We start from the raw sequence: 26943 nt of genomic DNA, 5'->3' as shown, positions 1-26943 counted from the left end.
GTGAGTCTATACATAAAATCTCACATTTGTGATCAGCTGAGTATTCAACTTTTGCTAACATACTTCCAAAAGAATCTTTTCAACAAATGGTGCTGTGACAACTGGATACCCATATGCAAGATAATGAAAGTGGGTTCCTACCTCATACCATATGCAAAAATTAGAAAACTTGTCTATCAATCTTAGTTGTTTTTTAATAGGACATTGCAAACACAAGCAACAGAAGCAAAAATAGATAAATGGACATCAAAATCAGAAACGTGCTTCAAAGAATGCCATTAAGGAAAGAAACTACACAATGGGAGAAAACTTTTGTTAATCCTGTATCTTGTAGCAGACTTGTATTTAAAAAACAGAACTCTTGCAACTCAATAAGAAACACTGAAAATCTAATTTAAAATGGGCTAAGTATCTCAGGAGACTTTTCTTCAAAAGATATATAAATGGCCAATACATGAAAAGATGTTCAACATCATTAGCTTCAGGGAAATGCAAATTAAACCCACCATGAGTTATTTCTTCACATCCACAAAGGTAGCTATAACCAAAAAGACAGAAAAAAAGTTACGTTAATTTAGAAGGGCCAATTATAAAGACCACATATATGATTTCATTTATAGAGATGGCCAGAATAGACAAATCTATAGTGACAGGAAAGTAGTAGTGGTGGTTGCTTAGGGCTAGGGAGAGACAGCTAGTGGGTATGTGTTTTTGGGAGGTCGGGGGGTGGGGGTGGGTGATAACAATGTTCTAAAATTAATAGTTATACAACTTTTTGACTATATTAAAAACCGCTGAATTTTATACTTTAAATATACTGTACAGTATGTCAGCTACATCTCAATAATGTTATAAAAATAGCATTTAAAAATATATATGAGACAGCCATAGGAGGATTTATTGACACTAATAAAGTAGAAGAAACAAAGCTCTTGATTTGCATACAATTGTTAACAAAAAGACCAGGCACAAACTAAAGTGTGCTGCAGTGTCACCTGAGCTCATTAAAAGCTCATGATGAGAGTCCTCAGCACATATCAATTCCATCCTTCAAGATACTAGGTATGGAGTGTTTTCTTGAATACTATAATGAACAATCAAAAGAGGAAACACATTGAAATCTTACTTAAATCAAGGATAGCTATTTACATAACTACAAGGATATAAGAAAATGTAGGAGAGGACAACTGCAGAGTAGAAGGTCAGCAACTGGAGATAGTATGAAGTAAAGACAGGAAAATACTTCCATGTGAAGAATATTAGATCTTTTGACTATCATATGTAATTTGGTTTTTTACCAGTGGGGAATTTGTGTTATATTATCATAAACACTTGATTTCACTAACTTACTGTTGCATCAAGATACATACTTACAGTTTAATGATATACACTTTGTGAAAACAATAGAAAATGTCTAATCCTCAAAGAAAATTAAAATAATGATTTAAAAATATATATAGGAACAATTCATTTAAAATCCATGAAAATAAGTATTCACATTAAAATAGCATTAAATAATTACTCAAGCAATATTGAAATGTTTACTCAAAGTAAGGTGAATTCAATTTCAATTCTACAATTTCATCTCTATCAGACACATATTCCCAACACATTTCTATTGACACACAGAGTACCTAATTCATGACATTGTCCTCTGTAGAGAGAATATATACAAATTATATATATTTATGCCATTTGTTATGAAATTATACTGTATTACTATAAAACTATGCCTTAATACTTCCTCTCCTGGAGAGGAGTTAAGATGGCAGAGCAGCATGGAGACCCTGAGCTTATCTTATCCCTGAAACACAGCTAGGTCAGTACCAAACCATTTTGAACACCTAGGAAATTCATCTGTGGATTAGCACGACAATCTGTCTGCATAACTTGAGCCACAGAATTCACCAAGTACATGGTGTGGAGAGGTGAACTGTGGGAAAGGAAAGCCACAGAAGGTAGGGAGGTGTTTCTGCACAGAGAGGACAGAGAAAGACAAAGGGGGAGAATGCAGTGCATTAGGATTGTACAAGAAAAGCACTCCCCTGAAAGTAGTTGGAGAGAAAGAGAGAAAAAGAGTGAAAACACTTGCAGGGCAATGAACAAGAAATCCATTCCCCAAAACCATTGAGGGGAATAAAGGAGAGGGTTTCAATATTACCAGGTTTCTATAAACAGTGGAGCACAGAGTCTGAAATTCCAGGCTCACTGCCTGGTTGTGCTCTGGTGAGGAAGTAGGTCGAATCCCCAGAGGCAAGCAGAGGGGTCTGAGGGATCCATGTACCACATGGGAAGAAGCAGTTTTCCTGCTTGGAGTGCATTTGATAGAAGTCATATAGCCTTCCCACAGGCAAAGGTCCCAACGGAGCACAGAGACCAGCCATGTTTGCTGATATTGAGACAGACAAGCCAGAGTGTGGCAAAACTGGCACTGGCTATGTGTTGTGATTTGCCATAATCTCAATCTCTGCTGCTATGCAGTCATACAAACATTTTCTGGGACAAGCCAGTACCCAGCCGTTGTGCAGTGAGACAGTTCCTTAGAGAGTTGGCCCAAGTCCAAGTTCCAAGGGTCTCTGAGTTTGGGGTTTTGAAACACAACCCCACTTGATATAAAACTCTGGAGGGAGGTGCTGCCTGGCAGGTGGACAGCTTGGATATGGTCAGGGTAGAGGTGGGGAGTGGACGGAGGCCTGAGACTAAGGAGGGGTGCTTGATCGCAACTCAGTGAGAGTGCAGGTTCCTGTGTCAGAGACTAGGAAGCTGCATGAGGCCATTTCCACCTCTCTGGGGCATGTGCATGTGCACCACACTGATCCACCCAGTAAGCTAAGCAGCATTACTTAGTGAAGAACAGAGCCATTACACCAAGTCCCGCCCAACTGTGCCTTCCAAGCACATCCCCTAGAAGACCAGCACAAGTCATTATACCAGCTTAGTGTATGGACTATAGAGGGCATCATAGTTTCAATTCTAGAGGAAACTGGAAGTAACCTCATTTGGGTTTCATTCTGTTTGTTGGTTCATTTATTTGTTCATTTTCTTTGCTTTTGTTTTTGCTGAAATCATTCTTTTTTTCTTTTCTTCTTCTTTCTTGGACACAGATAATTTTTATCTATTTTTTAAATTTTGTATTCTATTTTATTTTATACTATTTAATTTATATATGTATGTGTATATATATATACATATGTATGTGTGTGTATATATATACACATATATGTATGCGTATGTGTATATATATATTAATTTTTAAATTGTTTCTCCCTTTTCTTTCTCTTTTTTCTCTATTATATCACGATTCTTTCAACAAGCAGACCAAAACACACTTAGGATCTAGCTTCCTTTACTTGCTTTTTGTCTCGTTTTCAATTTCTAATTTTTAATTTTTATTTTATTGATTTTTTTATTCTTCCTAAATGACAAAACAAAGCAATTTACCCCAAAAAAAGAACAGGAAGAAATAACAGCCAGGGGCTTAATCAACACGTATATTAGCAATGTGTCTGAACTAAAATTTAGAACCACGATAATAAGAATACTAGCTGCAGTTGAAGAAAGGATAGAATCCCTACAGAGATAAAAGAAGTAATATCTAGACAGGACAAAATTAAAAATGATATAACCGAGATGCAATCTTGAAAGATTGCCACAATGGCAAGGATGGATGAAGCAGAGCATCGAATCAGTGATATAGATGATAAAACTATGGAAGATAATGAAGCAGAAAAAAGGAGGGAAGCAAAGGCAAAGATGACAATACAAGACTTAAAGAACCCAGTGACTTATTAGAAAGGAGGACCATCTGAACCATAGGAGTCTGAGAAGATGAAGAGAGAGTAAAAGGGGCAGAAGGTTTATGCAAGCAAATTATAGCAGAAAATTTACCTAATCTGGGAAAGGCACAGACATCAAAATCCAAGAAGCACAGAAATACCATTAGATTTAACAAAAACTGGCCATCACAAAGCCGTATCACAGTTAAATTCAAAAAAATTCACCAAGAAAAAATCATGAAAGCAACAAAGGAAAAAAGTCATTAACCTATAAGGGAAGACAGATCAGGTTTGCAGATCTATCCACAGAAGCTTAGCAGGGTAGAAAGGAGAGGCAGGATATATTCAATGTGCTGAAATGGAAAAATATACAGGGCAATAATTCTTTATCCATCAAGACTGTCATTAAATATAGAGAGATAAGGAGTTTCCCAGAAAAACAAAAACTAAAGGCGTTCGTGACCACTAAACTAGTCCTGCAAAAAATTTTAAGGGGGATTGTTTGAGTGGAGAAAAGACAAAACAAGAAGACCAAAAGCAACAACGACTAGAAAGAATCAGAGAACATCACCATAAACACCAACTCTACAGGCAACACAATGGCACTAAATGCCTATCTTCCAGTATTCACTTTAATTTCAAGGGACTAAACGCTCCAGTCAAAAGTCATAGGGTATGACAATGGATAAGAAAACAAAACTTATCTATATGCTGCTTACAAGAGATTCACATTAGACTTGAAGACACCTGCAGATTGAAAGTAAGGGGATGGAGAACCATGTATCATGCTAATGGTCATCAAAAGATAGCTGGAGTAGCCATACCTATATCAGACAAACTAGATTTTAAAATAAATACTATAACAAGAGATGAAGAAGGATGTTATGTCATAATTAAGAGGTCTATCCACCAAGAAGATCTAACAATTATAAATATTCATGCCCCTAATGTGCAAGAACCCAAATATAGAAATAAATCAGTCACCAACAAAGAAATTCATTGATAATAATGTCATAGTACTGGGGGACTTCAATATCCCACTTACAGCAATGGAGAGACCACCTAAGCATAAAATTAACAAGGAAACCATGGCATTGACTGACACTCTAAACCAGATGTACTTAACGGATATCTTCAGAGCATTTCATCCTAAAGCAGCAGAATACACATTCTTCTTGAGTGCACATGGAACATTCTCCAGGAGAGTTCACATACTGGGTCACAAGTCAGCCCTCAGCAAGTACAAAAAAAAAAAAAAAAAAAAAAAAAAAAAAAAAAAAAATCAAGACCATATGCATATTTTTGGACCACAACACTATGAAACTCAAAATCAACCACAAGAAAAAAAATTTGGAAAGGCCATGAATACATGGAGATTCAAGAACATCCTACTAAAAAATGAATGGGTTGACCTCAATTAAAGGGGAAATTAAAAACACAGAAGCCAATGCAAATGAAAACACAACAGAACAAAACCTCTGGGATGCAGCAAAGGTGGTCTTAAGAAGGAAGTATATAGCAATTCAGGCCATCCTAAGAAAGGAAGGTCTCAAGTAAACAATCTAACCTTACCCTAAAAGATCTAGAAAAAGAACAGCAAATAAAGCCCAAACATAACAGAAGAATGGAAATGATAAAGATTAAAGCAGAAATCAGTGTTATCAAAATTAAAAAACAAACAAACCAGAACAGATCAATGAAACCAGGAGATGGTTCTTTGAAAGAATAAAACTGATAAACCCCTAGTCAGCTTGATCAAAAAGGACCAAATAAATAAAATCATGGTTAAAAAGGAGATTACAACCAACACTGCGGAAAAACAAACAATAATAAGAATATTATGAGCAATTATATGCCAAAAAATTGGACAATATGGAAGAAATGGACCAATTCCTAGAAACATATAAACTACCAAAAACTGAAATAAGAAGAAATAGAACACTTGAACAGACTCATAACCAGTAAAGAACTTGAATCAGTAATCAAAAAGCTCCCAACAAACCAGAGTCCAGGGCTGGATGGCTTTCCAGAGGAATTCTATGAAACATTTAAAGAAGAGTTAACACTTGTTCTTTTGAAGCTGTTCCAAAAAATAGAAATGGAAGGAAAACTTCCCAACTATTCTATGAAGCCAGTATTACCTTGATTCAGACAAAGACCCCACTAAAAAGGAGAACTATAGACCAATTTCCCTGATGAACACAGATGCAAAAATTCTCAAAAAGATATTAGCCAACCAGATTCAACAATACATGAAGGAAGAATTATTCGCCACAAACACATGGGATTTATTCCTGGGATGTGGTGCTGGTTCAATATCCACAAATCCATCAAATTGATACATTACATTAATAAAAGAAAGGTTAAGAACTACAAGATCCTCTCAATAGACAGAGAAAAAGCATTTGACAAAATAAAGCATCCTTTCTTGATAAAAATCCTCAAGAAGTTGTGATAGAAGGATCATACCTCAAGATTGTACAGGCTATATAGAATAGACCGACCACTGATATCATTCTCAATGGGAAAAAAGTGAGAGCTTTCCCCCTAATATCAGAACACGACAAGGAGGTCCACTCTCACCATTGTTATTCAATATGGTGTTGGAAGTCCTAGCCTCAGCAATCAGACAACACAAAGAAATAAAAGGTATCCAAATCGGCAAGGAGGAAGTCAAACTTTCACTCTTTGCAGATAACAGGATCCTCCATGGAAAACTCAAAAAACTGCTAGAACTGATCCATGAATTTAGCAAAGTTGTAGGATATAACATTAAAGTACAAAAATCAGTTTCATTTCTTTATGCCAAGAATGAAGCAGCAGAAAGAGAAATCAAGAAATAAATCCCATCTGCAATTTCACCAAAAACCATAAAACATGGAGGAATAAATCTAACCAAAGAGGTAAAAAATCTATACACTGAAAACTATGGAAACCTTATGAAAGAAATTGAAGACACAAAAAAATGGAAAATGATTCCATGCTCCTGGATCGAAGAATATTGTTAAAATGTCGATACTACCCAAAGTAATCTACATATTCAATGCAATCCCTATCAAAATAACACCAGCATTTTTCACAGAGCTAGAACAAGCAATCCTAAAAATGTATGGAACCAGAAAAGAACCCAAATAGCCAAAGCAATCTTGAAAAAGAAAACCAAAGCAGTAGGCATCACAATCCCAGACTTCAAGCTATACTATAAAGCTGTAATCATCAAGACGGTATGGTACTGGCACAAGAACAGACACTCAGATCAATGGAATAGAATAGAGAACCCAGAAATGGACCCACAAACATATGGCCAACTAATCGTTGACAAAGCAGGAAAGAATATCCAAAGGAATAAAGACCGTCTCTTCAGCAAGGTGTGCTGGGAAAACTGGACAGTGACATGCAGAAGAATGAACCTGGACCACTTTCTTACACCATACACAAAAACAAACTCAAAATTGATGGAAGACCTAAATGTAAGACAGGAAGCCATCAAAATCCTTAAGAAAGCAGGCAAAAACCTCTTTGATCTTGGCAGCAGCAACTTCTTACTCAACATGTCTCCAGAGGCAAGGGAAACAAAATAAAAAATGAACTAGTGGAACCTCATCAAAATAATAAGCTTCTGCACAGCAAAGGGAACAATCAGCAAAACTAAAAGACAACCGACAGAATCGGAGAAGATATTTGCAAGTGACATATCAGATAAAGGGTTAGTATCCAAAATCTATAAAGAACTATCAAACTCAACACCCAAAAAACAAATCATCCAGTGAAGAAATGGGCAAAAGACATGAATAGACACTTCTCCAAAGACATCCAGATGGCCAACTGACACATGAAAAATAGTATAAAATAATATAAAAACAATATAAAAATAATATAAAAACAGGGAGGGGGAAAACCTAAGAGATTCTTAAATATGGAGAACAAACAGAGGGTTACTGGAGGGGTTGTGGGAGGGGGATGGGTCAAATGGGTAAGGGGCATTAAGGAATCTACTCCTGAAATCATTGTTGCACCATATGCTAACTTGGATGTAAATTAAGAAAATAAAATTAAACTTAAAAAAATAAAAAAAAATAACTTATCAAATTCAACATCCCCCCCCAAAAAACCCCAAAAAATAATCCAGTGAAGAAATAGACAAAAGACATGAATAGACATTTCCAAAGGAGACATCCTTATGGCTAACAGACACATGAAAAGATGCTCAACATCACTCATCATCAGAGAAATATAAATCAAAATCCCAAGGAGATACCATTTCACACCTTGCAGAATGGCTAAAATTAACTCAGCCAACAACAGATATTGGTGAGGATATGGAGAAAGGGGACCCCTTTTGCACTGCTGGTGGGAATGAGAACTGGTGCAGCCACTCTGGAAAACAGTGTGGAGGTTTCTCAAAAAATTAAAAATAGAACTACTCTATGATCCAGTAATTGCACTACTAGGTGTTTATCCAAAGGATACAAAAATGCTGATTCAAAAGGTCATATGCACCCCTAAGCTTATAGCACTATTGACAATAGACAAAGTACGGAAAAAGACCATCCAGCAACTGATGGATAAAGAAGATGTGCTACATATATACAATTGAATATTACTCAGTAATCAAAAAGAATGAAATCTTGCTATTTGCAACAACATGGATGGAACTAGAGTGTATTATGCTAAATGAAATAATTCAGAGAAAAAAACAAATATGATTTCATTCATATGTGGAATTTAAGAAACAGATGAACATAAGGGAAGGGAAGTGAGAAGAATAAAAACAGAGGGAGACAAACCGTGAGAGATTCTTAAATACAGAGAACAAATGGGATTGCTGGAAGGGACGTAGGTGGGAGGATGGGCTAAGTGGGTGATGGGCATTAAGGAGGACACTGGTGGATGAGCACTGAGTGTTATATGTAACTGATGAATCACTAAATTCTATTCCTAAAATAAAATGAAATGAAATGAAATAAACCACTCAACAACGAAAAAACAAACAAACATATGTACAGTGGAAAAAGATATATATACTCATTTTAGTTGCCTAATAATGGAAGAAGTTTGTTGATTAGAAAGACGGTTATCAGAGTGAGTATAAGCCTGAATCTGGAGTAAAGAAGAATCAAGTACAAAATAAATAAATAAATAAATAAATACTTCCTCTCTTCATCTCATTTTAGACTGGATCTACAGAGCCCTTTCAACATGGAGAATGTGATTTTTTTGAAATTTCTAACAAAAAATAAGTAAGTTGATTATATTTAAAGCTTTAGTACAAACATTAATACCCATTAAACATCCTAGTCAAAAAATGGAACATATTTAAGATAATTTTAAGTAGATTCCATTGAATTAGTGCTTTTTATAATATTGAAGTTCAATCAACATTGCCTTATTTCAGAAGTCAGGGTAAAACCTCTACATAGGAAGAAGGAATGATATTCCATCTGAATCCTTAGGAAAAGGGAGGGCTAACTTAAATTTTTCCAGTGTTTTCATGTTTTAAAGCAACATCAGAAATATGCTTAGCTTTGAGGATAACTGAAAATACTAGTTGGCTATTCTGTTGTATCAATTGTAATACGGAAAAAAAGGGAGAGAGCATTTAAGATAAATTCAAGAAAAAAATTAATAAAGCAAGGAGAAAAGTGAGAAAAAAACAGTAAATTTTGAGTAGTAGCAACATAGGAAAAGTCACTACTAATAATTAAAGGACATCATCTTAATTGGATTGACTTGGAATTTCAGTTCAAACTGCTAATAAAGGAAATTTTCCTTATTATGGAAGATGTTCGTCTCAACCTACTAGGTTAATTATCCCATCCTATTTTTAGCAGAAAAATATAGATTTGTGACACTGCACTGAAACAAACAGCATTGTATTTAATTATAAAAAAACTCAACTTGCTTGAGAGAATCTCAAGCAGGCTCTGCACTGTCAGCGCAGAGCTGATATGGGGATCAAACTAACAAACCTTGAGATCATGACCTGAACCTAAATCTGATGTCAGACCCTTAACTGACTGAGCCACCCAAGTGCCCCTCTATTTTAATCATCAAAAACATTTCCCAGTGAAGAAACTATAACATAAGATAGACATGGGATGAATAAAATGGTGACCTAAAGGATATGAAGCCTAAAAAGATAAATGACTTTAACATTTCTTTTTGCCCCTGACCAACTTTTTTGGTTGAGTTTATGCAGATAGTTTACCTGTTCTAAAATCATAAAGTACATTTAAAAGCTTCCCTAAGTATTTCTCAATATTCCCCTGACTTCACTTTGATTTTAATTGTTTTTATCTTTCTAATGATTAGTATGGCCCCAAATTGTTGCTATTTTGTCTACATATGTCCTGCTCTAAAAATGTAGACTAGATTCTCTGCCAAAGTCAGTCCCATCAGATGAGTAAGTGTTTGGATTGTTAGGTCTCAACAAACCAGTGATTCAATAGCTTACTCAGTGTGAATTACTGAAAACTGTAATAAAAGAGCTATGCCTTTTTAATTGCTACAAATTTTGCTTTATACAGTAGAACATGGTACTTGGTAACAGCAGTGACTTTCCTCTCCTCTGCATCTGATTTCATACTTAAGTTGGTTGCTGTAAGGCAGATTCACCATTTAAAAATCCCTGATGTGGTGTCAGAGGCATTGTTCTTCCATTACACAGAAATAAGATGATGACCAAGTATAAAAGCATTTTGTAGCCACAGTGGCAATAAAGCAGTAATCTAAAAATAGACAGCCCAAAAGATTACATGGCAGCTACAGAAAGTGGCTGACATTTAGATATGATTGAAATGCTCAATTTAGTTCAAGCAATTTCTGAAAGAGTATCATTCATATACACTAAGAAGTTCTTCAGGTCAAGTTGAGGATTCTCTTGAAAACAGCTTCAATACTCTTGCATGAATGGTTGAAAAAAATGTGGAAGTTTTGATAACTGCTTCAATTACAGATTTAATATGGTCTCTTTAGATTAGAGAGGGAACATCCTACAATATTGCGATTTGTGATAGGAGGGAAGCTTAAAGCCACTATGAGAAACTTCTACCTCTGGAAAAAAAAATTTTTTTAACTGTATTTCAGGCTATAAATTCATGATAAATTTCTATGTATTTGATATCTTCCTATCCATTTTAAGTTCTCCATTTTAAGTCCTTCTTTTGAAGATGTAGATAATAGCACTTAAAATGAGAATTTGTGGGGCACCTGGGTGGCTCAGTTGGTTGAACATTGAATTTTGATTTTGGCTCAGGTTGTGATCCCATGGTCATGGGATAGCGCCCCCATGTCAGGCTCTGTGCTGAGCAGGGAGCCTGCTTAAGATTCTTTCTCTCCCTCTCTCTCACTCTCCCCTACTCATGCACTCTCTCTCAAAAGAAAAAGAAAAAAGAAAAAACAAGAACTTGTGTCAGGTGAGAGAGTAAAATGGGTCTGCTATATCCATGAATTTCCATTAGTGAATGGGGATCGACTGTATCTGCCAGACACATGAGAAATATTGCTGACCCTAGCCAGCTTTCGTAAGTTGGACACTTACAACATTCCTCTACTCCAACTTTAAGGATGTAGAGATGCTATGTAATTTATAGAAGAAATGGTCAATGAAAATAACCTTGCGATATTATGATCTCGAAGATGAAATTATTTGAATTTGACTTACTGCATAAACCTTCATCACCACTACAACCCAACCACGTATCCACTGCCTGCTACTTCTAAGATGAATTTTTGAATAATTTAACTATATGGACAGGCCAATAGAACCCACTGAAACAGACCAGACTGAATGACAAAAATCATTTTTTTCCTTCTACAATTCAGAAAATTATCAAAGGTAAACCAAGAATAACTGCCATATCATATTTGATCAGAATAGTTTATGATCATAAAATATTCACACCATGTTTTCATCCCATTGAGAACAACATATGTGCCAGGAGTTCACTTAAGAAATTTCTACTTAGCATTTGTTTTTCAGATTAAGCAACCTCTGGAAGAATATAGGTCTGGGTCTATATATTTCTATAGGTTGTTAAAATGGTAGATTAAGGCTGGCTTAATTCTAAACCTTTTTACCTCTTAATGATAGAGTTAAATTCATCTCAGGGGGAATTAAAATATCCTATTTTCTGAGGGATGCTTTAGGGATTTCTCTATCTATTAATGGACCGACAGGTGTTCTCTAAACAATTAGGACTAATTAGCATTTTTGTTGACTAGATTGAATAGGGAGCACTGGAAGAAACACTTAATGGCCATATAAGTAATTATCTCACCCTTGGAATTTTCTTTGCCAGCAAAGAGAAAAACTGTACTGTGGAGAAGTATGGAAAAGGAAAAGTTGCTTTACTCCATGATTATTACCATGAGTTAGCTTCCTGTAAAGAAGGAAAACAACGTTAAATCGTGTATAATTCAAATTAGATTCCTATATACAACAGCTACCATATACTATGTTGAATCCTTTACATAATTTGCCTCTTAGCTTCAGAAGCCTTACAAGTTAGGGGCTAATACCACCAGATTTATTTTTTAGGAAACGGATATTTCAAGTAGATGTTTAACTTATCCAAAATTATAGAAATAGGTCCAATTTTTGGCTATCCCATTATAAAGGACCTTTGCTTTTCAAAGACACCTTGCCACCTCTTCATCCTGTTTTTCCCTAAAGGCATCCCATTTATTAAGGATTTTTATTTTAAAAGTGGAATTGCATAATGATATAGTCACTAACTAGGATTTCTACTTTCTAGTTGCACAGAAAATTCTCTTCATATTTCTTTTCATTAATCAATGTAATTTTAACAATCTAGTATGTGCCAATCATTGTACCAGACCCAGAAAAAACAGAATAATTAAAATAATCCTTGCCCTAAAGGGATAATGGGCAGTATGTTTTAATATAGTTTTAAGTGTATTCTGATTATTTATACCCATTATCAAGTTCTCTCTTGAGTTTCCTACAGTAATGGAAAGGCAATTGACTTAGTGGGTCATTAATAAGCACAATCGTTATTTAAGTTACTTCCGGTCTTAACATATTGGGAATGAGATAGCCAGATAGCAGAAATCTCAAAATTAAAACTTGGAGTCAAGAAATAAACATGCTGATATCAAAAGAAGAAATATTACATAAAATAACTGAATTGTTTCAATGTTATTAGACACTTAAATACCTATTTGTTCATTACATTGATATTCTCTCATCACCATCATACCATTTGACAACCTTATCTTTAATTTTTTTAAGCCCCCAATTGCATTATGGCTCCATAATCAGGCTGAAAATATGTGATTTTTAGATTATAATATTTTAAGAAGTCCAACTATATGAAGACATATTTTATATACTCTTTACTTTGGAGATAGGAGTTAGGCAAATATTAATCCAACACATCATTTTCAAAGCTGTCTTCTTTTTGGTCTAGATTTTTCACATTAGACCATATCTGCTCTGGATCTCATCATCTACAGAATAGTGATACGATTTCTACTTTTTTTTTCCCTTAAGCAAATACTAAAAATAATTTACTTTAGAAAAACTTATTTTCTTTAATAATTCTCAGTCCTAAGAGGAAGCAGTGTATGAAAAGCTAATAAATAAGGGTAAGTAATAAACTCCACCTTAATACAATTTTATATTCTAAATGCTTAGGGTAGGTTGGAGGTGGTGGGAGAGATTGAGACTATAAAAAGATGTTGCACTGCACCTATACCCACCTGCCAAGAGTTCATTGCCACTGACAATTCTTTGCAATATGTAACACTTATGGCAAACTATTTTGTCATGTTGACTGTAAGTCTCTGAAAAGTTAAAAGTAACTTTTGGAGGCTTTTGAAGGTATAGGAAGCTCAAGAAGGTAAAATCAAGCATGGCGGTTGCTGAATTACACCTAAGAAACTAAATACATGACCAAACTCACAAGCTGACACCACAACAGAGCTCTAAATGAATAGTAACCAATAGCCTCTTGAAAGATTTAAGATAGGCCACGTTGGTTTCACCATAATGCAGAAGTTTCTTTAACAATGACCTTCGTTTTAGATTTTCTTTTTCAGATGTTCAATATGTACCTTATTCACAATGGAGACTTTATTAAGAGTACAATATATAGGGGCACCTGGATGTCTCAGTCGTTTAAGCGTCTGACTTCAGCTCAGGTCATAATCTCACGGTTCGTGGTTTCCAGCCCTGTGTAGGCCGTGCTAGCAGCTCAGAGCCTAGAGCCTGCTTCAGATTCTGTGTCTCCCTCTCTGTCTCCGCCCCTCCCCCGCTGAGCTCACCGGCCTTCACTCAGTCTCTCTCAAAAAAGAAACATTTTTTAAAAAGTAGAAAATATAAATACTGACAGCATAAATCTAAAACCAATCATAGAAAATAATGCAAGTAAGCGAAGAATAGTTTTGCTTGATTTCTCAATTCACAACCCAAATAAAAATATGCCCATATATTTTTCTAGGATAAAAAGCAAACAAAACATTCCCTTCTCTCATCAATACAGAATTTTACTTTTAAAATGTTTATGATTCTGGTTCATATAATGTAAGGAATCACCAATACTTAGTATTTTGTAAAAATCAATCCCCATTCCCATTCTCTGGGTGGTACTTCCTCACCGCTGCTTTCCAAAGGAAAGGACCAGGTCAGTTCTTTCATTAGGAACTCATTTCCTTACCCAAATAAATATAGTTACATGGCTGTTATTTTATTATCAATTTCAGATATGGGCCCATGACTTCCTGCCATGGCAGGTATGAAGTTATTTTCTTGGGCTGTCATATTTAACATTTCCACTCCCTCCAAAACCATGTACAGGGTTATTCCAGTTTTGGTTAAATCAGTGGTCAGAGTTTATATTTTCTTAACTATGTAAATACCACTGGGCCACATGGTATATTTTATTACTTTTGCTTTCTCGTGCAAGTTTATGTTTGGCTAGTATTTTTGTTTGCTTTATATATCATTCTTGTGACACACACACACACACACACACACACACACACACACACACACTCACTATTTTTTCCCCCCAGATGTTTAAGCAAACCTTCCAGATGTATCAAGCTCTTCCAAATAATCATTAGGTGTATAGGTAAATCTTTGATCTTCTCCCTGACTACCATCTCCCAGGGTTCGAGCTTTCTACTCCATCCTCATTGCTCCCCTGAGGGACACTCCAACTGCCATCACCTTGCTATTCAGCCTGATTGTTTTCCAAGGAGGGATCCTCACAAATCCCTTCTCTTCATTTAATTATCTTTCTGATGAAAATCCTCTAACTTCCAAAGAAACGGTACATAAAAGATAATTTTTTATTTTTTTTAGGTCCACAATGTGTATCATGTTCCCTTCTTTATTGTTCATCAAGTGGGTACAGATTTCTAGTTGATCATTTTTCTCTAAACTTGTGAAGGTATTTGTTGAGTGGATACAGGACAGGCTCTTCAAAATAAATTCTCAGATACTTTATTTAGGGAGCTTTGTAACATTTTCTAGTTAGTTGCTTTCCCTGCAATTTCTCTTTTTGCTCTAAGTTTATTTACTAATTAATGTTAGAACCCCTACTGAATATACATAGGACCCCTTTAACTTATCCTTGAAGAGCTACATTTTCTTTTTTCTTTTTATATGATTTGACTTTCTTATCCTACCCTTGCCTGTTTGACCTAGTCTTTAAATACCACAATAGTTTTAAAATCTGTTTTATTTTATATTTTATTTTGTGTCATGTATGTCTCTTTGGATCAATCTCAGAACATATGACCTTTAGCTTTTTTTTCTTTCCTTTTAACATTATGCTTCTTCTATTGTAGATTTTCTCCAAATTTATTTTGATTTCGGTCTTTCACAATGAAGGCCTTCCTTCAATTATCTGGTGATCTTTGGCACTATTTCAAAAAGGGGGCCATAAAAGTTGATGAGAAGCCCTTTATGAAAATAGCTTAATAGGCCTCACTGAGGAGTCACTGGGTAAGGCAAAGTTTTCTTTGGACAATTATCCACGTCCCTCTTTGAAGACCTATTGTGGGGGGCCATCTAGATTCTCTGGGAGAATCATTCCCTTATCTTATGTCTAGGGGGACTTTTTTGAGGTTGGCTTCAGGTGACTAGGAAACAAAAAAAAAAAAAAAAAAAGAGCCTGGAGAACAATGTTCAGTTCATATGTATTAACTCACCTTACCAACTTGTTGGATTTACTTTCTTCTTCTCCTTAGCCTGGTGTTTCCATGTTCGGAATCAATTACTGAAATTTTTGCCTTCACGCTAAACTCACTCCTACTCAGTTTTAACAAGGGCCATGAAGAAAACTGGACTCTGATATTTGCTGGGTTACTCAAGGCTGAGCAAGGAACCTGGGTCTCTCACGTCTCCATGCGTTTACTTCAAGAATTTCCATTGCTTCCAGATTTAACTGGTCCATGGTCAGGGTCTTTCTTGAAATCCTGAAGAGCTACACACACAACTGGAGGTAGTAAGAGATTCCTTTTAATGCTTTATCACTATGCTTAGCACTTCATGTGCTCTTTTCTCCCATTATCTGAGTTTATACCTTGATTGACACTTTTCCTTTTTGAAAGCATATAAAAATTGTAGCCAGGAGATGGTTTTTCATTAATCTGCCATAGTTATTCAGAAGTGTCAAAATAATCTCAAGGATTTGGGGTGATTAAGTGTCTGACTCTAGATTTCAGCTCAGGTCATGATCTCAAGGTTCTTGAGTTTGAGCCCCATATCAGTCTCTGCACCAACAGTGTGGAGCCTGGTTGGAATTCTCGCTCTTCCTCTCCCTTTCTGCTCCTCACCTGCTCTCTCTCAAAGTAAATAAATGAACTTAAGAAAATACTTTAAAAGATAATCATCTCAAAAGGTTTTAGTTTATAATCAATTCAAATGAACATAAGAATCTGAGGAAATTTTTTTAATGTTTATTTACTTATTGCGAGGGGGAGAGAGAGAATTCCAGGCAGGCTTTGGACTGTCAGTACAGAGCCTGATCTCATGAACTTCAGTCATGAGCTTTCATGACCTCAACTGAAATCATGAGTCAGAGGCTTATCAGACTGAGCCATCCAAGTACCCAGGAATTTGAGGAAATTTTTACATGGAAAAATGACAGATCCAGAATATTAACTGTTTTTCTCTTAAACTCCCTTTACAATTATATCAAAAGTTTTAAAACCTGTACTTAAGATACAATAGTGGCTTTCAAATTTCTATTTTCAAAATTCTATCCAGTAGATTCTTAGCTTTCATCTTTTGCCTCATATTTAGCAATCTGAATTTTTTTAAAAAACCCTAACAGCAAAAATGGCATTGAGCCTTTGGGAAAGGATTCTTTAAGACATCTTGGGGAAGAATTTGAAATCAGATTTTTTTGTTTGTTTTGTTTTTCCTCCCCTCAGCAATTGCTCTAACTTATGACTAGTTTATATTATTTTGCTTGCATATACATATACATTTCAAAAGTTCAATTCTCTTGAGTCATTTTTGTTCCCTTTTATATGTATCCAGAAATCAGCTGGCAATAGTTCACACATTTGTATTTCAGGTCAATTAATCAAAGTTATTAGACTCTACTGATTTACAGAACACTAAATTCCTTAAAATTCAACAACAGCTGCATTATACTTTAAGACTGCCCCTCAGAAACCCTAAATCCCAGTTTTAGTATAGATACTGAGATAAGATTGAGGTTGTACAACGTTATTTAATTCAATGACTTTCTTTTATCAAAAGAAGAACAACTTAAATATACAAATTCATTCACTGAAGTCAAAGACAGGATTCACACAGAGTGTAAGCCACTAAGCGTGGCACAACAACAACAACAACAACAACAACAACAACAACAAGTCTCCCCATTCAAGTAACTTAAATCAGGTAGGGGAGGATACATAGATACATCATGAAGTACACCGATTCATGACATGGAAGAATCCAAGTAATATGGATAATTACAGTCAGAATCCTCCAGAGTTTTCCATTTGAGGAATAGTGTGAAAGTCAGGAATGATCTCACAGAGGGGTACCATCCATGCTCAGCATTAACAAGCCACTCAGTAGTTGAGAGGGTAAGAGGTGGTCTAGGGCTGGGGAAAAGGTACATAAGATGGAAAATACAAGTGACAAAAAATGGTTTCTATGATTATTACAATGTCAGGGGTGCCCAAGACCACCTCTAGATTTGGTGATTTCCTGGAACAACTCACAGAACTCAGCATGTGTTTGTTTTGGTTAGGACTCCGCTAATAGATAAAAAGCAAAATCAGCAAGGGGAAAAGGCACATGGGGCAAAATACACACAAACAGATATGATATTCAAAAGTCGTCTCTTAATAGAGCCATACACAACATACTCCGATCCTCCAAGGAGTGACAGAATTGCAACAACACATGAAATTTTATATCCAAAGGATACTCACCTGTACCTAGGAATCCAAGGTTTGGGGGAGGGGGGTGGTCATATAGGCACCTTCTGCCTAATACATATTTAAATTCTAGACCTCCAAAAGGAAAGCAAGTCTTCATTAGAAAACAATGTTTGTGCCAATTAAGGCAAGGGAGTCCCTTTTTTAAGTTCTGGGAATGGTGGGAATCCTCTTGAAACCACGTTACCATAAGCCAACCAAGGGCCAACCTTGCAAGCACGTCTTTTTAACAAGAGCAGTCCTGGACTTGCAAAGTTTGTTCTCTTTGCAGGATTATTATAACTACAGAACACAGTTTATGGAATGTCTTGAGAATTAAAAAAATCTAAAAGTTTCCTGAAGCATTCAATCTTGTCATTAATTTTGATAATGCTTTGTAAAATTAATGAGAACATTTGATACTCTGCCACAGAGGAACTTCCTAATGGTTTATTTGTTACTCTTCATTGTTAAGAGAGAACAGAAGATAAAAGGTCTTAGTCAACAATCAGATTACTGACAGAAATGTTCTGGTGACATGACTAAACATTACCTCAAGTTTTCACTCATTCGTTTTTCCTCTAATCATGCGCAAAGTTCTTTTTGAGTTTAGATTATCTTTAAATAATTGCAAGTGATCATAACCTATTTTATCCCTTGTGTTCAGGTTAAAATATGAACAAGATTTTCATGTTATGAAAACAGTGTTTGATAAAAAAAAAAAAATTGGATGTGTATACTAGTTTTTTTTCACAGCAATAACCAGGCTGAGACTTGAATGCCTTCAAACATTTCATTGACCAAAAGAAATTAAAAAACCATGTCAACTTTCTCTTTTAAATTTTGATCTGTCATGAATTACAAGTGTACTGCCCACAGAGCTAGCCTCCGTTAAATGGAAGAAAGCTAGTTTTCCAAACTCTTTCAACCCAACTGTTACCATCATCCACCCAGAGCCATAGTTATACAAAGTGTACAAAGGTTATGGAAAAATAATATGATTTTTTTATGTCCTATATTAACAACGCACAATTTATACTTTCTACCAGTGTGACTGAAGAAATAAGAGGTCTACCTACAGAAACAGTGTGTCATTTTTACAGATAAATGGCAAATAAAGGAAACTTCAGTAGTGTATAAAAACCAGCTAATTATAAATTGTTCTGATAGAAGACCCTTGATACTCTTAAGGATAACGTTCTGCTGTCGCTAATAAAAAAGTACAATCATGAAGGAAAAGCTGACCCCTGATGTTAAATAAGATTTATTTTATCTCCAGACTAGGGTGGGAATAAGTTTGGCTAAAATCACTAGGGTGTAACGAACATGATGATTATTTCCATGTGTCAAATACCAGAGGAAGAAGTCTTTCAAGTTTATTGGGTCCAACTTTCATAGAACAAAATGGCCTTGAGGTCAGGTGTGAAATCTCTTTTGTGCTATTAATCTTCATCTGAACATGAAATTGTTTTTTTTTTTTTTTTTTCCTTTTAGCTTTAGTGACAGGTTCTAATTGCCACTTTTCCTGTAAGAGTAATTTATACAAACAAGGAGAGAACATGGAAGAAGAGAGTCCTCTTGAGGATTTATGGTCATCATAAAAAATTTGTAACACTAGCTCAAAATAGTTTTCAATAAGCCTAAAACAATTTTGCATAAAATAGGAAAACAGGTTCTATAGACCACCTGGTACATACTGATAGTTGGCCTAAAGTTATTGTTTGTTCATATTAAATGAACACATGTTAATTTTGCAATAAATATACAAAGTGTATAGTATTTGAAAAATAATGTTATACTCTTAGCTATAATAGTTCCATTATAGTATAGTTCAATAATTCTAATCTTTGAAACTCATAAGTTCCTACTATGAAATATTCTGAGGATGGGAAATACCCTCTAAATTAAGTTAGACCATATAAGATAATATGGGTGGACATTAAAAATAAGGAAGGGCCAAAAGAACATTCCTGACAAATCTTAAGGATGTCAAACACACACACTCACACACACACACAAACAACAACAACAACAACAACAACAACAACAACAACAACAGTGGAAGAAATGGTTTTGTGTCTGGGAAAACCAGCTTCATTTCTTAGTTTCCTCTTAATGTTTCTAACAGTTTTGAATTAGCATTTTCTTCTTTGACCATCTGTTGTTTCTGCTTCAGTGTTTTCTTCTCTTCATTTACTGTAATTAAACTACTTCTCTATTTCTACCAAGTCTCAGTTCATGTGCATCTCTGTATTTAAACAATTTCAAATGCATCAAATAGTACAATCGCTCAACTATGAGAAGGATTTGAAGGCATACTTTATAACCAGTCATGTGGTGCTGTTTTCCCCTCCCTTCCTTTCTTACTAACCAGGGGAGAGCACAGAGGACAATAGTTCAGTCCTCTGGTGTTCTCAGGCCTTTTCTTACTCTTACACAGTGGCACGTGGTGCCTGGAGATTACAAAATTGATCAGAGATACCACAGGAAGATAACCACTTTACCACAACACAAAGAAAGTGCTGATTCACTGCACAGATTAGCTTGGGGAAAACAAAACGAGATAAGAAAGTTCCCACCAGCTAAATGTCAAGAATCACACACACTTACTGGCAACACTCAAATACCAAGCAATTCATAGAATGCTTCTGTTTAACTACTATTTAAGCTCTATTATAACTGGAGAATGCTAATAAAAAAAATAAAGAGTCTATTATATTGTACAGGATTGTAATTTAAAGGTGTAATATTTTCCAGTGAACTTAAGGAGCTAGATCTTATTAGCACGAGTGCCAGTGTTCCTGAGTGGTATCCAGAGATGGAGAGGGAGCTAGGTTGTAGCGGAGAAGGTTTACAATGGAAGGAAAGTCTCCCCATACTTAATGGAAAGGATTAGGAATACAGAGAACATGGACAGTAATAGCAACAATGGCAACAAAGTACACATACTGTGCTGTAATAATGATCAGAAGAGGTTTGATTGCGGCTACCATGTGCATGTCTAACTACGGCATTCCACTGGCCCCGAGATCATCGCCAAATGTACATTTCAGTGGTAAGGATGTGGGAATCACAGGAGAGCAGAAAGTAGATTGGGACCACAGTCAAAGAGGATATTGAACAGACACGGGATGAGGTCCAATAAATCCCTCCCCTCCATTTCGGTAATTCCACAAGTCTACTCTAGAGCATCTATTTGAGCCAAAGCCTGTGAACTTAATACTATGATTTCTGACAAGACAATCTTCTCGCTTTATTGATCTTTGACATCATGTATCTATGATGTCCTTTACATCCATGTATCTTAGCAGGGATTCCTTATATTGTACATAATAGGACAAAATAAGGTACATGAAAGTACTGTATATTCTCAGAAATAGCTCAGGTTGTAATCAGCCAAAATAGAATAGCTCTGACAAATTAATTAGCATTCTACCCTGGGATAGTCATAAAGTAAGCTGTTTCTCAGCTATGATTAAGCTAATAGAGTACTAGTTTCTTAGCTAGCAAGTTCTCTAAGATTACCAGAGCTAAATTCCCTGCTTCATCATATACAACCAACAACCAGTGATACTTGTTAAATGTTACCTCTGCTCTCGCTGCTTTGGTTTTCACAGTTTATGTTAATACTAATATTAATACCACATGCTTGCTTTGAGAATGAATTAACATATGAAGAATATAGCATACTCTCTAACCTGTAAGAAGTACTACTAGATGTTGTTAAGCTAGCATTCCTATTACATTAGCCTGCCAGCCCCACTCCAGTAGACTATCAAGCACAATAGTGAATGGTTATGGTGCAGCTTTTATGTTGAAATAGTCCTAAAAAACAGTACTAGTGTTATCATTTATGGGTCATGGCACAACAGTTCAGATACTTCAGGTTTCTGAACCTCAGTTACCACATCTACAAATTGAAGAAAAATAAAGGCTACAAAGAGAAGCCAGTTTATTTACACTGCAGAATCTCAAAAGTGTTCAAAAATTGGCTTCACTGGGGATCTTTTTGAGAAGTCAAATTATATCTGAAGAAAGTGGGCAAATTCAGTGAGAGTTTGTTCTGTGGTGAGACCACTCCGTTCCCTCCCTCAAGCTGTTAGCCAAGTGGCCATCTTTCCACTTGAGCAAAGACTGGACCTTTCCTGCACAGATAGGTAGAATGAGAAAGGCTCCAAAGTGAGGCACACTTTTTGCCAACCAGAGGCAATAGAAGTATTTCTCTCCAATGAAGTTCTGACAAGGCCCTAGAAAGGCCTACAAAAGTGACAGTAAAGATTTTCTAACAAGTGTCAGATGATCAGCAATTAAACCCTACCCAAGTAGACAGATTCACATCAGGTTTGTAGTGTCCCATTGTTAAACAGGACTCAGTGTGTTATCAGACATGGAAGCACGTCACTAACGTTAAAAACAGAAATCCATATGGAGTAAAATATTTTCTAGAAAGGAATTACAAGTGAAAAACATGGAATGGAATAAACCACCCTCAAATTGAACATATTAATAGATATGTAAGCTTGAATGTATCAGCGGTATAGAAAAAAATGTATTTTTTCAGCCTATTTAAAATCTCTTTTCCAAATTTATTTCTTAGCTCTATAATGGTTTGATTCTTGCCATCACAGCATCCACATCTTTCCTAAAAAGTTTATATATAGTCTTTGCCTGTCCAAAGTCGTATATTTAATATTATCACAACTCCATCAGATTTTATTCTCAACTTAGACAAGGAAACAAAGTCACAGAGAAGCTGGGTAACACGCTAGGGTCACAGTGTTGCTTCCTATCAAATAATATTTTAGCCTAGGTGAACAGCTTTCAGATTTCCTGTTCTTAAGCACAATGCTGGGCTGCCTCCTCTTTAACATATTAGCTCCTCAGGGTAGAGACACCCCCATCTCAACTGTTAAATCTCCAGTACCCAGAGGAAAGACTACACAAGAAGGTGAGGTACTTGGTACATATTTGTTGTATGAAAGAGGAAAACAAAAAAGCCAGTATTTACACAGAAGTCTACCCACACTGAGCAGAATATTTATATTGTTATAGAAGTATCAACATCAATTTCACTAAAAGTGTTCTGTAATGATAGGGTTGTGATATGGAGGGAAGTTACATGCAAAAGTTCATCAGGTGACAGACCTAAATCCTTGTAGTAGGAAGGCAACAGAAGAAATGCATATTTAATTGAAATATCCAGAAACAGTGGTATTTTTAAGCATGTTTAAAAAAATTGGAGGTGAAGGTAGTAAGAAACAAAATCTCTCAGAAGACAGAATCCTTGCCTTTGGCATATTGAGTATCATGGCTGGGAGAGGGGCAGGAGCTGCTGGCAAAAATGGAGTAACCGGTTCCTTCTGGATGGTTCCTTTAGAGGCCCAAAACCCATCCTCAACATGAGAAAACATGAGGAAAGTGCACAGAAATCAATGGGCCACTTCTAACAGAACCATTAAGATGAACAAATGGTCACATAAGGTCAAAGACCATACATTTATTATAAACATACATCCTTTAAAGCCTGAGGAGGATATAATTTCTCTGTGGATTCAGAAACTGGTTCTCACTTTGCAAACCTATTTCCAGTTTCTGCCCCCAAACCTTTTACAGACAAAAATCAACAAACTGCTTTAGTGTTCCTGAGAGGCTTTTTGCCTAAGGATTGCCTTTCTAATTAAGCCCTCCAACTCTTTAACATGCTAATTTTATCCATTAACTTGTAGATGAAGTGGTTTCAGCTGTAATCTGTGCATCACACACAATGGGGCTTGATCTACAATTTCAGAAAAGCTGGATTGAAAATTTTTGCCAGCTTTCATTAAAGAAACTTGAGTTTTATAGCACCAAATTATTTTTTAGTGTAGTTAACCAGAGTTTTATGGACTGGCCAACAGAGAAGAGGATAAAAGGATATCAGCACTGACGCTGGGGAGGGACAAGGGCGATGAAGTGAGTGGACCATGAAGTGGAAGTTCTCTGGAGCACGTTTGTGGATCTCCACCTTAAAGATCTCATCAGCGAGTGAAAGGACAAAACCTAAACTTCAATGTATTGAGACTTCTGGAAACGCAATGTAAACTATCATCACTTGACCATATTCACAGTCTGACCCAAACCCAGAAGGAGGTGGAGAAACAAATTAGCCAAAGGGACCCCAATCTTAAGAATGGGTTGCATCTGAGGTCCCCTGCAATTTTCTTAAAGACAAATCCAGTACTAGTTTCACTTCTGCATAGCCTTCCAACTTGGGACTTTTTTAATGTTTATTTTGCAAGACAGACAGAGTGCACACAAAGTGGTGGAGGTGGGGAGAGGCAGAGAGAATCCCAAGAAGTCTCCCCACTGTCAGTGCAAAGCCAGACACAGGGATTGATTCTACACCCCTGAGATCATGACGGGAGACAAAAATCAAGAGTAGGAAGCTTAACCAACTGAGCCACCCAGGTGCCCCTCCAACTTAGGATTCTTAAGCTCCAGACACTGGAGTTTGTTTGCTAAGAACAGGGTAATAATATCACCAATGTCATGCAATTGTTGAGGGATAAAACACTGTTTTATGTCTTGTATTACTATATTTCACCTATGTGATTAGGAGAAGGATAATGAAGTTTTCTGGCATGCTGAATGAAGGATGCCATATGCAAGCTAGTCCATAACCTACCTCAAGGGAAATGATTCATTCAAAGTTGCAATCAAACCACTAGAAGCATGCTTTCTTTTGACTCTAAATGGCACAACCCAGGAGGTGAAATTTGAACACTTTTCATGCCTGACAGAGGGAAAAATTAGAATAACCTGTGTCAAAGGAAAATTGCACCTGACAGAGTTAAACAGGCAAGGAAGACACCATTCAGGACTATCACAATAAGGATCGAGACTTACAAAAGGGAACAGATATTGAACTCAACTCCACTGTAACACGAGGCCATAGAGTTTTCAAGCACTGAGGTGAACGAGAAGGAGAACCGGCGATGGAGTCACAAAGAGTGAGGGTAATCAATGTGCACAGACTACGGGTGTTTGCTAATTGGCACTTACCTTAAATCTGCGTCCTCCTCTCCCACAGAAACTGGGCGACAGGGGTCTTCTCTTTCTTGATCATTACCTTTCAAAGGTATGGTTCCTAGTCCTTGAAAAAGCCAGTCCTGTGTTGTCAAACTGTCAAGGGGCTGGAGAACTTTTCCATTGCACAGGGGCAGAGGAAATTTACAATAGCAAGTTTTTTCAAATAAAAGCTCTAAGAAAAACGGGTCAGGGAAGTATAGGCAGGAAGAGATCGATCTAAAATTTAGTTAGGCTGAGGAGACTGTTAAGGTGATCTCAATTACCTGAGGCAATAAACCATCGTCACTTTAGGAAAGGTACTGTGTGTTGTGGTGAAAACCCCAGACTGTGTGACTGGATCCACCCCCCGCGCCCCCACACACAAGCTGTGGGACTGTGGGTGAGAGAGACAACCTGAGCTACAGCCTCCTTGCTTATGAGAGAGTAATAATAACTGTACCCAGGGCCTGGAGTAAAATAGCTGCTCTGTATGTATTAGCTATCATTAGTATTCTTTTCACTATCGTTACCGCATTAATACTTGCTTGGCAATTTAACACGTTAGAAATGCTAGACTCTGGGAGGGAAAGAAACCAATTTCAAATGGTTAGAGGAGATAGTAATTGTAACAAACTAGGCCACAGGACATTGATCTGGGCTGCCTCTCAATAATGATGTTCCCCTCGGAGATTACTCGAAGCCACAACCTCAGGAGGTTTGAGCCTAGGATTAGATGGCTTGAATGCTGTTCCTCCCTGAGGCTCAAAGCACTGGCACTCCAGACCCAGGCACTCTGCCCACACCGGGTCCTGGAAGTCCTCACACCAAAGCCTGGACTGAGGAGGGGTGACCGAAGTTCCCTTAAACTGAGTCCATTGCTACCCTCAGGGTCCACCATGAGAGAAGAAACATACCACTATCATGCATGAGACCTCATGGGTAGTGCAGCCCTCCTTCCCTTACACAACTTAACACAAACTAGGACACCGTAATGATTCCTGGGCAATGCTCTCGGGCCCCAGAAGTGCCACGAAAAAGCAAAGGGCAGAGGCCTCCTTGAGGTAGGCTTCCAAACAGCTCAAAGAGCTCAATGCCTCTAGGTGCTTCTTCCAGAAACAACCACGACCTTTGTGTTTGGTGAGCACAAGCGTGCCACTCCACTGACAGACACAGAACTTCTACAGAGTCACCAGTTCACAATCCTTTCTCGAATTTCAGATAGCAAAAAAACCCCAAATTCATGACAGAGAAACCACATGAATTATTTTCCTTTCTCCCTGATTCCTTTGCCAAATAGCAAATGTTGATGTATTAAAATTGCCTTAATTATTCCATTGAGTCGTTCTAGCAATTACATTCTCTCAAATTAATTAAAAAAACGTAGGACTTTTAATGGAAATAAACTTTTTCAAGCTGTAAAAAGATGGGAAAAAAGTTCTAACCCTTGATAGGAAGAGACCTGTTTGACACGCTTAAATCACAACGCTCCTTCACAAGAAATTGTTTTCCTTTTTAATATATTAACTTTGTAGACTCCCCAAATTGTTTTTCACATGAATATAATCATTTCTGCTAAGACGATATTAGTTGAGCAAACCCCCTTCTACGGTTTAAAAAACAACATGAAACAATACGTATTTCTTACCGTCTAGTTCTAGAGGTCAGAAGTCTGAAATGGTCTCACTTGTGATCTAGGGAGATCAAAATG

At 36.5% G+C, this 26943-nt stretch overlaps 1 protein-coding gene and 1 long non-coding RNA gene across 2 annotated transcripts in view; both read right to left on the bottom strand.

The window, feature by feature from the left end:
* Positions 1 to 26943, bottom strand: part of GPC5 (glypican 5) — a 1419588-nt gene that overhangs the window by 646203 nt on the left and 746442 nt on the right. The window lies entirely within an intron of this gene.
* LOC122236666 lies at positions 513 to 26943 on the bottom strand. The gene is made up of 3 exons (XR_006214822.1): positions 26881 to 26943; positions 12056 to 12157; positions 513 to 538 (listed from the first exon to the last, which is right to left on the bottom strand). It is a non-coding gene; the product is annotated as an uncharacterized LOC122236666 (long non-coding RNA).

This window comes from Panthera tigris, chromosome A1 (genome assembly GCF_018350195.1).
Source record: "Panthera tigris isolate Pti1 chromosome A1, P.tigris_Pti1_mat1.1, whole genome shotgun sequence".
Taxonomy (NCBI): domain Eukaryota; kingdom Metazoa; phylum Chordata; class Mammalia; order Carnivora; family Felidae; genus Panthera; species Panthera tigris.
The sequence above is the reverse complement of the archived record's forward strand: the minus strand, read 5'-3'. Positions and strand labels throughout refer to the sequence as shown.